The 13,639-nt window shown below is 35.7% G+C and overlaps 1 protein-coding gene and 1 long non-coding RNA gene across 3 annotated transcripts in view; one reads left to right on the top strand and one right to left on the bottom strand.

Moving 5' to 3' along the window:
- Positions 1 to 13,639, bottom strand: part of LOC136819566 (cytochrome P450 4V2-like) — a 92,741-nt gene that overhangs the window by 33,900 nt on the left and 45,202 nt on the right. The window lies entirely within an intron of this gene.
- Positions 17 to 1,009, top strand: LOC136819591 (uncharacterized). Its single transcript, XR_010848456.1, has 2 exons — positions 17 to 158; positions 448 to 1,009. It is a non-coding gene; the product is annotated as an uncharacterized lncRNA (long non-coding RNA).

Here is a 13,639-nt window from a genome sequence, read left to right as displayed (position 1 = left end):
ACGAAAACGCTAATTAGCCTCGTATCCCTATAAAAGGTGCTGCGAGAGAACGAAGAAGCATAAACAATTCATTTGATAAAGTCTCACAACAAGAAAAGGTGAAACATACGAAAACAAAACGAAAATGAAATCTATCATTGCTCTCGCTCTCGTAGCAGGTAAGACTTACTATTTTTCATAACTTTTCTTATTACCATAATGGTTGATCAATAGTTTTATTTTCATATTTCAGTCAAACTTGAACCCATTCTCTTGTTTGCTTTTTAATTATTGTGATAGCACTAACGAAAGATATCACATTCATCAATAAAATAATAAAGTGGTACAAATAGCTCTGGGTACGAGACTGATCTATCTGCCTATATCCAGAAAAAGACATTTGATTTTCATAGGGTTTTCCTTAATATTTAGAATTGTTTTATAACTTTTTGTTTCTTCAATTTACAGTTGCTTCAGCCATCACCAACCCACCCATCACCGGAACAACACCACCAGCAATTGAATGCCCAAATTCATTTATGTAACGGTAGAAATGATGGCAACTTTGGTATTGATTACTACAGCAACTACTTCGTCCAATGTGTTGGTGGATTGGCTTATTGTCAAGCTTGCTTCCCTCTCTCCTTGGAATTCAGTCAAACTTGCAACCAATGTTTGTACAGCAAAAACGACGACTGTGTCACCACACAAAATGGCACCCAGCCACCACTTTCTCTTGCCCAGACAAATGCCCCCATTACGGACCAGACTTCAGTGGAAACATTGAAGACCCAGATCAACCACGACAATACGTTGCTTGCTGGAAGGGAGTCACTGTTGGATGTGTTGCTTGTCCAGGAAACTTGAAATTCAACCAACAAGAAAACGCTTGCTTGTACGAAGGCAAATACCTCACCGAGCCATCCCACTAAATTAAACTTAATTTATTAATTTGATAAATCTCTAAAAATGAAAATATTTTAACGCTATGTTTTTCCACATCAGAATAAACCTTCATCATAGTACAACATTTTTTGTCTTATCAATATTTGAATATTTCCCGTTTATGTTTTTTCTTAAGAAGCTGTAAAAAACAATCCCTGATGTCTAAGTCCTGGTTGTTTCAGTCCCTTTAAAAGGACCTTGCCATTGTTGAAGTAAATAAAGTTAAATCTCAATGTACATACTTCACCAATTCTGTAGTTTTGTTTAGTGCAATAAAATATATTGGCTTCTTTACTAATAGTGGGCCAGGGTTCCCATAATCCAATGGAAATCAGTTATTCGTCCCTACCCTTACTCGAAATGAAGAGCTATGCTTGGATTTTGAGTAAATTTTGTTATTTTAATCTCCACACATCCTTATCTAAAACAAAATTGCAATCTAAATTAAACTCCATTCCTTGAAAAACTTTTTCGAATTTGAATTTTCATTTATAAAGCTTGGTATTTCATATTTTACATTCCTGTCTCACAGCCCTAGTGGAACTTTTTCCCATAATGAGATGAAAAATTCAATCAAAATACATGGGGATAGAAATTAAATTGTTCAGAGCTAAAAAATCCAGTGGCATGGTTTGGAAATGTAATTGTTCCCTTGAAATTTTAAATGCGCATAAAATCAATTTCCAAGTGGAGGGACACTTTTCTCGAAAGATCAGCTTGGTAAAACTAGCAGAAAATTGGTTTAGATCATTTTCCTGAAACATATTAAAATTATCTTATGTTATCGAATTTTTTCTTTGGAAAATACAAGAAGTTCTATTGGTCGAGTTTCCTTGAAAAATACGTCCAAATACAAGATCTAAGTTTGTTATATAATTTTTCTTGGAAAACATAAGACATATTCTCTACATAATTTTCCTTTGAAAATACATGAAAATGTTTTACTCATAATGTTCCATTTGATATTCAAGAAAATATTGTTGTTCTTTTTTTTTTGACAAATACAAGAAATCATGTAAATTTCTCATGATAAGCAATACATTTTCATATGTCAGAATACGATGCAAGCTTAATTATTATCGTAAAGAGCCGACTCGGACGACGCCGGGACGGCTAGTTACTCAGAACGCCTCTAGTGATTTTCCTCTCGTAGTCTAACCGGAAGGTCAGAGTTGAAGAGCATTGTTAGAAGCTTTTATAACAGCTTTTTTGATTTCCAAAGTGATTCAGAAATAAAAAACACTGACAGGATGAGTGTTATAATCCTCAGTGAGACGAAAATTTTCCTCTTATTGAAAATGAAATTGTTTCAAAGATAATCATTGAGTGATTGTAGATTAAGCTGACACATCCATGTGACATTTTTAGTTAAGTCTCGTTAGGTCTCAAGATAGTGTATAAACCATATTCAGACGTTACGGTTCCGTATCGTTTCGCAACAAAACGGTTCCAAAACAAGTGTGAACGTCAAAATTTGAAACGTTAAAAAAAAGAGTACGTTACAAACTAAAACAGAGCGAAACAGTTCGCTCCACTATTTTCATTGGAACGAAACTGCTCAATTTTCTTTGCTCGGAAACGCTCCCAAACAATATGAACACTCTCGATCCGAGCGGAAACAATACTGAAGCGATACAAAACAGTAACGTGTGAACACGATCTAAAGGTATAGGGTGCACTCAATCTGAAACCTGCTGTATATATGTAGCCAAAAGTTAGGATCTCAAAATTGGACCCTGAGCAGAAAAATTTTAGTCGAAATTTGAGTAGATTTGGGTGGAAAAACGTTTGTTTTTAACACCCGTACAGTACAATTTTTCTCATGTCGACCCCCGGGTTATATCAGCACTATCGATCAAATGACAGTTGATAAATTTCAATTCCCCATGAAAATGGAGAGCATAAACTTTAATGCAGTCAGTTTTTTTTTCATTGTTGAATATAATGTATTCCCAGTTTAAGAATCGAAAAAGCTATAGAAGCTAGTCCCTGTGTGGAGTCTTCAGCGCAAAAAAAACACTTTTCATTCATTCTACAGTTTTCTGACGAATGTAATGCGACCACCAAATAGACGAACCTCTCATGACTCAAACTCCAATGGTCATATCATCATATCACCAGAAAGAAAGAAAACGAAGATTAAGCATTGAAAAATGAAAAATCTGGCACATACAGTCGTTGTTATGGCAACCCAACATAAGTAGAATCCTTAAGCTTCCCTTTCCTTAACTTATCGAACATCGATCGTAATTGATATTTTAGAAAATCACGTCTATCGACAAAATGGAAGAAAAAATAACTTATTACTGATTAACAATATATTACAAGAGAAAATGACTACACGCATGACTAATAATTAGCCTTTTCCGTCAAGAAAGCTATGAAAAAGAAAAAAAGGGAAATCTTACAAATATCTCATTTTCTTTTGATTGCAGGCCCGGCGGATGTTTGGCATAATTAAGTTAATGCTTTACGAAATGCTAATTAACCTCGTATCCCTATAAAAGGGGCTGCGAGAGAACGAAGAAGCATCAACAATTCATTCGATAAAGTCTCACAACAAGAAAAGGTGAAGCAAACGAAAACAAAAACGACAAGACGACTTGAAGTCGAAAATTTCGCATAATACTCGAACATCAACGACGAAGACGCGTGAAACGTGAATCCTGCAGCATTACATGTTTTTTTTTATAAGCATAACGCTTATAAGCATATGAAGGATCAGATTTGCAGAATTCCTAAGCATAACATGAGCATATATGTCAGCCTAAAATATTTTTCAAGTGGTCATTTTTATCTGTTTTTGTTTCATTTTTATCTGGTTTGGTAGAGGTCAAGTAAAAAATAAGACACGGCTAGCTAGATTCCATTGCTCCCAAAATCTGAACAAATTTTTTACAAAATTTCTGAAATTTCATTAAAAAACTTGGCTCGGGGTGAATCATAAGCATAATTATTAAGCATGTAATAAGCATAAACTATGCCTGGATGCTTTGAGAACTTAAGCATACACGAGCCTGACCAAGGGGCATACACTTGCTTATAAAAAAAAAAACATGTATGCATTTTGAATGAAGCGTTACACAAAATATACACAATCTATAGACCTTTTCATAAATTACGTCACGAACATCAATTGCCTCGTATTCAAACAATTACTATGGTGATTATGTCCCTTGAGACATTAAATTTTTTTTTTATGAATAGAAAGTAGTTGCAATAAAATCCGCTGGGAGTTAATCACCTTGGCAATAATTTCAAAACGAGGCAAGTGATGTTCGTGACGTAATTTATGAAAAGGTCTATTGTACACACAGATCATAGATACCCTGTTTTTTTTTAATGAAAAATCTCAATCCATTAAAAAAAAAGATTCCTTCAAAAATGCGACTAAAGAATTCCATTCTATAAAGTGTAAACAAAATCTTTCAATTCAGAATAATTCAGAGAACTGCAATATACTTGAGAAAAATAATTAAAATTTTTTTTGAAAATGAAAAAGAAAAAATGAACTTTTCATTCTTTGATGCCAGAAACCTCGTTTTGTGCTTTGAAGGAACTTGTGATAAAGACATTGTACTTTTCCAGAAAAAATTTGAATATGGGGGGGGGTTGGAGGGTATAACATTTTTTGGAAACCCGCCCCCCCCCCATGGACATTTGATCCCCCGAACAACAGGTCTAACCCCCTCGCCCCGGACAAGCATCAGTTGATCCCATCGAGAGCAAGTTTACCCCCCCCCCCCCAGGACAAGGCAAATTTTGTAGATTTTTCACTCCAGACACTATATCCCCCACCCCCATGTACGGACATTTTCTGGAAGAGCCAATTAAAGGCAAAAAGCAGTTGAGTAGTTGAGCTCCAGCTTCTGGACTAGAAAATTGCAGGGTAAAAACTAGCCAACTTTAAGCTTTAAAAAGATAATACTCCTTGAGATTAAACTTTGACTCCTTCATAACTGCTTTAAACTGCATCCCATTAAACAAACCTTTCCCAATATCTTGCCGTTCATCCAGTGAAGAATATATAGAGGAAAGATTCCAGAAAAGTAACAAGAATCTTAGTGCGGAAATGGGAATCTTATACAAACAACGGTACCATGATTCAAAATGAAAATCCTAATTAGCAAAAGGTGTATCAAGATCGGTGAAGTTTGATTGAAGCTCGATTAGTTTGATTTATTACTTTGTTGCCCATTCTTTTTACATTCCGACGGCTTATTAGCAGACGCCCACGCTAAAGCTTAAAGAGCGAGCCAATATCTATCATCCCATCGGGAAGGAAAAGCTGGAACTTTTACTAACCAAACTCATCTAGCACCAATCAAAATTCATCGGATAAAAAACTGTCATCATTTTAAAGAGGGACTGCTGCACATTGTGCAGTGGTGTATGGTGGGCTGGATCTAAATGTCCTTTGTACGGGGGTGAAAATAGGTTAATTTGAAATCTGCTGTACTGCACACCCCACCTTACCCACCGTAAATCACCGTACAATGACAATGTACGGCAGTGTCTAGGCAGGGTCGTTGCGATTATACAAAAATCATTGCTGAATTTCAATTTGACATGATTTCTAAGAAATATAATGAGATGGGCGATGTAACTTGCATCAGTGGAGGCAGGAGATTTGAGGGCATGCATAGCCCTCAAGAAATGAATGACCCGTTTGGTCATTAAAATACAAAGTTAAATCAAAACAGAAATGGTAGGTTAGAGCTGCAAGCGGAGCTGCGTCAGTGCGTAGTTCATTTGTTTTGAAATTTTGCTGCTTTGATTGGTCAAATGCTATGCAAGTTACTACCCTCCGCTCCACTGATCTGATGCAAGTTACCCGACTTCAGTTCACGGTACTTGCTAAAACTGACTGTTTGTCACAACTGGTTTCACTATTAGTCGCGCGGCTGAGGTCGAAAAAAGTGGCTAGAAAATGATTTTCGTGATACATCTTTTAGATTCCAAAAAAAACAACGGAAACTCGCGAATTAGTATGTGTAGATTACAAATCAAAAAAGTTTCCACGATATTATCGTGCAAGTAACGAGTAATTGGCGATTTTTTGCGTTTCCAGGCAAAATTGCAAGGCCTGGAAATTCATGATTTTTGGGGGGTCTTCAAATTAAAAAAAAACCTATATCACATGATAGAGCTCTTCAAACTGAGCAAAAAAGTGTATTACACCAAAGTCCCAACTTCTCTAGATCAAAATTTATTGGCCTATTTGTGGTGAAAAACTGATGGAAAACAGGGAATTTCCCCACAATCTGCATTAATTTATGCAAAATTAAACACCTTTTTGACCACAAATAGGCCCATAACTTTGGATCTAGAGAAGTTGGGACTTTGGTGTAATACACTTTTTTGCTCAGTTTGAAGAGCTCTATCATGTGATATAGGTTTTTTTTTAATTTGAAGACCCCCCAAAAATCATGAATTTCCAGGCCTTGCAATTTTGCCTGGAAACGCAAAAAATCGCCAATTACTCGTTACTTGCACGATAATATCGTGGAAACGTTTTTGATTTGTAATCTACACATACTAATTCGCGAGTTTCCGTTGTTTTTTTTGGAATCTAAAAGATGTATCACGAAATGAAACGTTTTTCGACCTCAGCCGCGCGACTATATTAACACATAACTATCTGGTGAAAAAAGGGAAAAATATCATACCTGTGCTGTTTGTAGTTTTGGTGAAGAAGAGAAGAGAGGGCTAATAATATGTTGTTGTTCTGGAAAATTAACTCTTTTTGTACTACTTACTGAGCATGATCAATTTGTTGGTGCATTCACTAACTACACAAACATAAAATACTTAGTAGTAAACAAATAATAAACCTCTTTAAATGCTTCGCAAAAGACCAGAAAACATGATAAAAAAGCAGCAAGTTTCAGCAAGCATGTGCAATCAAGCAGCCATTAAAAAGTTCTCACGATGAATGATGTTTACAAAGGCTTGGTTACACTTCTTGCACTAGCGTATTTTTTTTATTAAGAAAAGTCCTGTTTTTTATCACTTTTTATCTTTGTGAGTGAGTCCACCTTTAGAATATTGGCCTTAGTACGCCCGCAGCCAAACGCCCCGGGGGGGGTACTAGGGCAAAATGGGTTACGGGGATGCTCCGCTGGTCAGGGTACCTTTTTTAACCTCCACGAGTCCCTGGTAGGGTCGCAAAAACACCAAAATAGAAAAATCAGTCCCTCGTAGGGTGCCTATTTTTGGAAAATTTGGGGAAAAAGTAGAAAATTTTGGAATTTCAGTCCCATTCAGGGTCACTTTTTTCGCAAATTTCGAGTCCCACGTAGGGTCCATTTTTCGAACCTCGGCGGAGCACCCCCGTCGGTCGACAAGGGTAGTACCCCCCCCGGGCCAAACGCCCACGCCATAATTTGCGCCCCAAAAAATGTCTCGCCACATACATACACGGAAGGCTATCGTAATACTTTCGCTAAGCGAAATTAAAAATGAAATCTATCATTGCTCTCGCTCTCGTAGCAGGTAAGACTTACTATTTTTCATAACTTTTCTTATTACCATAATGGTTGATCAATAGTTTTATTTTCATATTTCAGTCAAACTTGAACCCATTCTCTTGTTTGCTTTTTAATTATTGTGATAGCACTAACGAAAGATATCACATTCATCAATAAAATAATAAAGTGGTACAAATAGCTCTGGGTACGAGACTGATCTATCTGCCTATATCCAGAAAAAGACATTTGATTTTCATAGGGTCTTCCTTAATATTTAGAATTGTTTTATAACTTTTTGTTTCTTCAATTTACAGTTGCTTCAGCCATCACCAACCCACCCATCACTGGAACAACACCGCCAGCTATTGAATGCCCAAATTCATTATGTAACGGTAGAAATGATGGTAACTTTGCTATTGATTACTACAAGAACTATTTCGTCCAATGTGTCGGTGGATTGGCTTACTGTCAAGCTTGCTTCCCACTCTCTTTGGAATTCAGTCAAACTTGCAACCAATGTTTGTACAGCAAAAACGACGACTGTGTCACCACACAAAAATGGCACCCAGCCACCACTTTCTCTTGCCCAGACAAATGCCCCCATTACGGACCAGACTTCAGTGGAAACATTGAAGACCCAGATCAACCACGACAATACGTTGCTTGCTGGAAGGGAGTCACTGTCGGATGTGTTGCTTGTCCAGGAAACTTGAAATTCAACCAACAAGAAAACGCTTGCTTGTACGAAGGCAAATACCTCACCGAGCCATCACACTAAACTTTAATTTATTAATCTAATACATTTCTAAAAAAGAAAATATCTTAACGCTATGTTTTTCTACATCAGAATAAATGTTCATCATACTACAACACTTTTTGCGATATTAATATTTGAATATTTTCCCGTTTACGCTTTTTAAGAAGCTGCAAAAACAATCCCTGATGTCTAAGGGTTGTTTTCTTGCTGATGTTGAAGTAAATCTAGTTAAATCTCAATGTACATACCTCACCACTTTTGTAGTTTTGTTTAGTGAAATAAACTGTATTGGTTTCTTTACCAATAGTGGGTCAGGATTCCCATGATCCAATACAAATCAGTTATTCGTCCTTGTGAAGAAATATGCTTGAATTTTAGGTAGGTTTTTGTTATTTTAAGCTAACCTATCTCCGGTCAATCACATCCTTATCAAACACGAAATCGCAATCTAATTCAAACTCCATTCATTGAAAAATTTTTCGAATTCGAATTTTCATTGATAAAGCTTGGTATCTTGCACCCCTGTCTCACAGCCCCGGTGAAACTCTTTCCTACTAAGAGATGAATAAAGTTCAATCAAAATACATGGGGATAGAAATTAAATTGTTCCAAGGTCAAAAAATCCAGTGGGATGGTTTTGAAGTTCAATTTATCGGTTGAATTTTAAATTTTTCCCAATGAGACCTGACTCAGGTGTAATTCTGGAAAAGGGCTATTTGTAGATAAAGAGAAAAGTAAATCATCTAGGTTGGAAAATTGAGAGTCATGAAAAAAAAAATTCTGATTTGGACAGCTGTTTCAATTAAAGATATTCTCCATTTGTAGCAACTTTGCAAAAATCAATTGCGCAAAAATCAATATTTGAAATTAATCCCCAGTCTCTCTATGTCCTGTTTCAATATTTCATTGAGAGGGCTGGGAGCTAAACTGCTCAAACAAAACTTTTTGAATTGAAGAATGATTTTTAGTTTTGATATATTAGCCTTTTCAAGAACTGTTTGTGTACTTTTCTATGTTTTTATACAAAATTGGTGTTAACTTTTGACTAAACATGTAATTATGGTGATCAAAAATTTTGGAAGAAAGATATCAAATTTTTCTTAAGATTCTTTAAATTTCAACTTTCCCTCATTTTTGGAAAGGTGATATCATATTTGCTTGTTAAGATATCAAGAAAAGAGACTTTTTGGAGAGTTTCTGAAGACGAACTTCTGAAGAATTCTTTTGCAGAGACATTTTTTTGGTTTATGGAACATGAAGTTTGCTGGGCGTGGCATAAAAATGCTTGCAAAGAGGAAAATGGCTCAATTATAAAAAAATAGTTTAATGGACTCTGACTAAGAAAAAAAGGAAGAAAACGGAAAAGGGAATTGAGTCACAGAAGTGTTTGTTTGCAGCAGAGCACACAAATGGACACAATGAATCTGGGTGCATAATATTCAGTGCTTGCAGGGGCGGGGTACTTCTACACCCTTGTCTCGGTGACTTGGTGTATAAATTTTAGCAAATCAGGAGAAGCGGGGTGAAGTGAGGTAACCAATTAATGCCAAGGGAAATAGAAAATCACCTGGTTGACAGTTCAGCTCATTTCAGTTTTCAAAGCAATGGGAATTAAATATTATTTGTCTCCTTTGAGACGAAAGAGCGTGCCACTTGGATAGTCTGAAACAGGGGTGCATTTCTAGTATAATAGAACCATCTGGAAGTCTCATATATAATAGGGAGCCATTTCTTGTTGAGGCTTGACTGTCTTATTGATGTCTGACTTTAGGTTAGGGCCTATTCCTATTTTTGGGAAGGTGTATGTCTTGACTGTCTTTCTTTTTTGGCTCTGTGAGCTTCGAATGGTTCTTCTTTTGTTCTCATTCATTGGAAAAAATCAATGCGTTTTTTTATTTTTACCTGTTTTATAAACTAGTTTGACTGATTTAAATAACAAGTTCAGAGGTTATTCCATAATTTTTCTCGATTTTTGCCATTTTGAGACTTCCTCTTATAACAATTGTTTTTGTAAAAAGAAGTATTTGGATGTTACAGCCTTTAAAGAGATGTTGTTTCGATGCTTAGTTGCGGTCATGCGTTGCGGATCCTTCTAGTCACAAGCAGATAGTAGACTATTATGAATAGTTTGTAAACTCGCTCACTTTAACAAATGGTGATGACACCCCGTGTCGCAGATCCGGTCAATAGAAAGGAAATTTAGCCTTAGTTTTGTCACTGGTGGTGAAATTGATTTTGGTTTTACCCCAATGTAATATTTATTGGAAATAATTGCACTCCAAAACCATCCCCACTGAATTTTTTGAGCTGAGGAACAAAAGAATTTTTATTCCCTATGAGATTTCGATAGAAATTTCCCGATCCCCACTGTGGGAAAAAGTTCCACCGGGACTGTTTATCTTCATCTATAGATTTTGAATCCGTCATCAGATTCTTCACGGATGTATATATGCTAAACTTTGCAATATTCTGTTTATTTTGTGACGTCAATATTCTCATCTTGACCGACCAAACATACAAAAATGACAAGTTTCTAAAGAAGGAGCATGTAAGTACAAGCACTTATTTGCAATACTTAACAAATTTGTTTATTTTGAAAATATCCATCAGTGTACAGATAAAAACAGCCATCAAAATGATTCTTAGTGGGTAAATCTTTGAAGTAGAAGAGCCAACACAACAGTTGATGCTTTTTAACTTGACCAGGATTATCAAAGATATTACATGGATCGTGTAGTATTATTGTATTGGATGCGTTCTATTTAGCTGAAACACGCAGATTAGAGGTTTTATGCTTTTTTTGCTTTCAAATATTGCATCTTTGTCCTTCAACCCTTTTGAACTTTAGAGATATGACCACCAGTTTTACATGAAGATGCAACTACATTTTGGCGCCAAAATCCGCTACAATGAATGTAGAATATAGTTCAACTTTTGTCAGTTCGTTTTATAGTGTTTATATAACCCCGTCTGAAAAAAGAACTTAGAAACATAAACAGCGAAGTCGCCATGATATCAAATAAAGATCGAATTCTAGATTAAGATATGGGTTGTATTCCCAGTGATTATATGAATTGCAAGAAAGAATCACCCATAAAGGAGTGTTGCTGCACTCCATATAAGGGAAATAATCTCCTAAGGTTGTCCTCCACCACGTTGCTTTCCCTAGACTGGTAAGTATTCAGCCGTCGAAATTTGATACCATCCTAACAGTTTATTAGTGTAGCTTTTGATGAAATTCACATCTGAACATTTTTGAGAACTAATCTCTAAATTTTGCTTATTTGTATATTTGCTTTTGATGGTGAAAATGTTTGCATACTCAAATACTGTTGGAAATCTTTGATAACTTACATGGGTCAGGAAAATGATTGAACTCGTTACGATAAGTTTTCATTTCTACACCCCCTTCTCACGGACCCGGTAGGATTTATATCAGCTACACGCGTTTTTTTTATAAGAATACACTTTATAAGAATGTACATGATGAAAATGGGCAAAAAATTAAGAATATGGTAAGGATATCACCATCATGGAATTTAGCAACTGAATCTAAGAATGTCATTTTTAATGCATTTTAACCTGTAGATTGCCAATTTCGATCTTAACCTAAGAATACCGTAAGAATATTTTTGGATGATTTTCGCCAAAAAGTTAAGAATATCCATGATGAAATGAAAAAAACACCATTCTTATAAAAAAGCGTGTAGTGGTGGTAAAAATAACTGATTGAAACTTGATGGTTGATGTATCCATTTTTTTATGGCTGGGGATTATTGAATCCATTGTTTTCAAGTCAGAAGATTCAGTGGGGATGGAAAGAATAGCACAGTATTTTGCAGTTAGGAATTGTTTATCTATTTATTTTTAATGGGTACAAAAATTGGAGTATAATTTTCCAGTTGAGATGACATCTTGGCCAATTTTCCCTGTAGGAGTGGTCTTTGAGAAAGGGGTGCAGTTTTCTCTCAGAAAAAAGGATCTGGTTCCAAGATGGCGTTATAGGCGTTGTTTTAATCATCGATGCTCTTAACGATCGTCTCATGTAATATTGATACGTTAAATAATGGTGTTTGATTAATTTTCATTGGACCTTTTTGCGATCTAACGGGTAATCCAAGAAAGTTTCTTGGATAATCCTTACATACACGTTTTTTGGAACAAAACATAATTCGACATTTCAAATCCAATATTTGTTCTTATGAGCTTTAAGCTCTACGAAATACTTTACAAGTGTACAACATTTTTGGAATAGTTGTTTAGAGTCAGCTCATAAAAAGGTCGATTTTCACCTTGGAAAACATTTCACACAAATGGACTAAACGGCTTCTAATATGAGCCATTATGAAGGTTCTTGAATTTAACATCTAAATAGTTTTCTCCTTTCGCTTGTCGGCAACAACCTGTTAAAAATATTAACATATTTTCTTTTCTACACTTTGCGAAAATATTGCACTCAAAAAGCTTTACAAATATATGCATTTTAGTGCATCAGAACTGTGGAAGATATGGAAGTGAGCAAAGTTACGACTAAGTTTACAAAATCACTTTCGACTTCATTTATTGAGCTAGCCAATAAGAGTAAAGGCCAAGAAGGATTGATTTTCTAAAGCTTGCGGGTTAGTTTTGGGATGGGAAAGCATTGAGTTTGAAGCTGAAAGCTAGAAAGGCATTTGCAACTTTTCCTTGGCAATCAAAAGTGGATGTCTTGGAATTTGCACCGCATTTTGAACTACGGACTGAATCTAGCACTTTCCTTGTTTTCGCGTTTTACTTTCTGGTAGAAGTGTTACTTCCAATCCAGTATTTGTATGATCACGCAGGAAACTCAATCTATGTAAGAAATGATGACTTCAAATCCACACAGGAGCTTGGACTCCTGTTTTCGAGTTGATAAGGAAAGACAAGATAGGGTCAGCACCATCAGAAAAAATATTGGTCGGTCAGGCCCGAAGAAGAAGAACCAGTTTTGCCTTGCCAAAAGGAATAATATATCCCCTTGTCCCCCACTTCTAAAGATTTAAATCTAGCCCTTGTAGGTTAATATACTTCCTCGTGGTGACCAACTGACGGTATGTGCGGCGTAAAAATTTACTTTTAGAATTGCACCCTTAAACTGCCCCTGTCTCAATGAGTGAAATCATTTTTGATATTGATAGTTTGTCTTGCATTATAAATGTTGGAAGAATATATGAGACTCTACTATCTTAGGGTCTATCTTGGTCAGAATTTATTTTTGAAAATATTGTGTGTGTCAACAATACTTAATTCTCTTAATGACCTGAGGGACATTTTACAGACTAATACGAAATTTGATAGTATGAATCAAAAGTTTGGTAGAAAATTTTACCCTAGTCATTTTATGGATGTCCATAAGATGTTGAATGCATAATTTCTACACATTTGAAAGGATGGAGGGAATATTGTTTCATTGACGGGCTCATCTTACGATCGTATTTTTCATCTTAGCACTTAGCATTATTCTTAA

This window comes from Clytia hemisphaerica, unplaced genomic scaffold (genome assembly GCF_902728285.1).
Source record: "Clytia hemisphaerica strain Z4C2 unplaced genomic scaffold, Clytia hemisphaerica genome assembly, whole genome shotgun sequence".
In the NCBI taxonomy this organism is placed as follows: domain Eukaryota; kingdom Metazoa; phylum Cnidaria; class Hydrozoa; order Leptothecata; family Clytiidae; genus Clytia; species Clytia hemisphaerica.
Note: the sequence above shows the minus strand (reverse complement) of the source record. Positions and strands in the feature narration are given on the sequence as shown.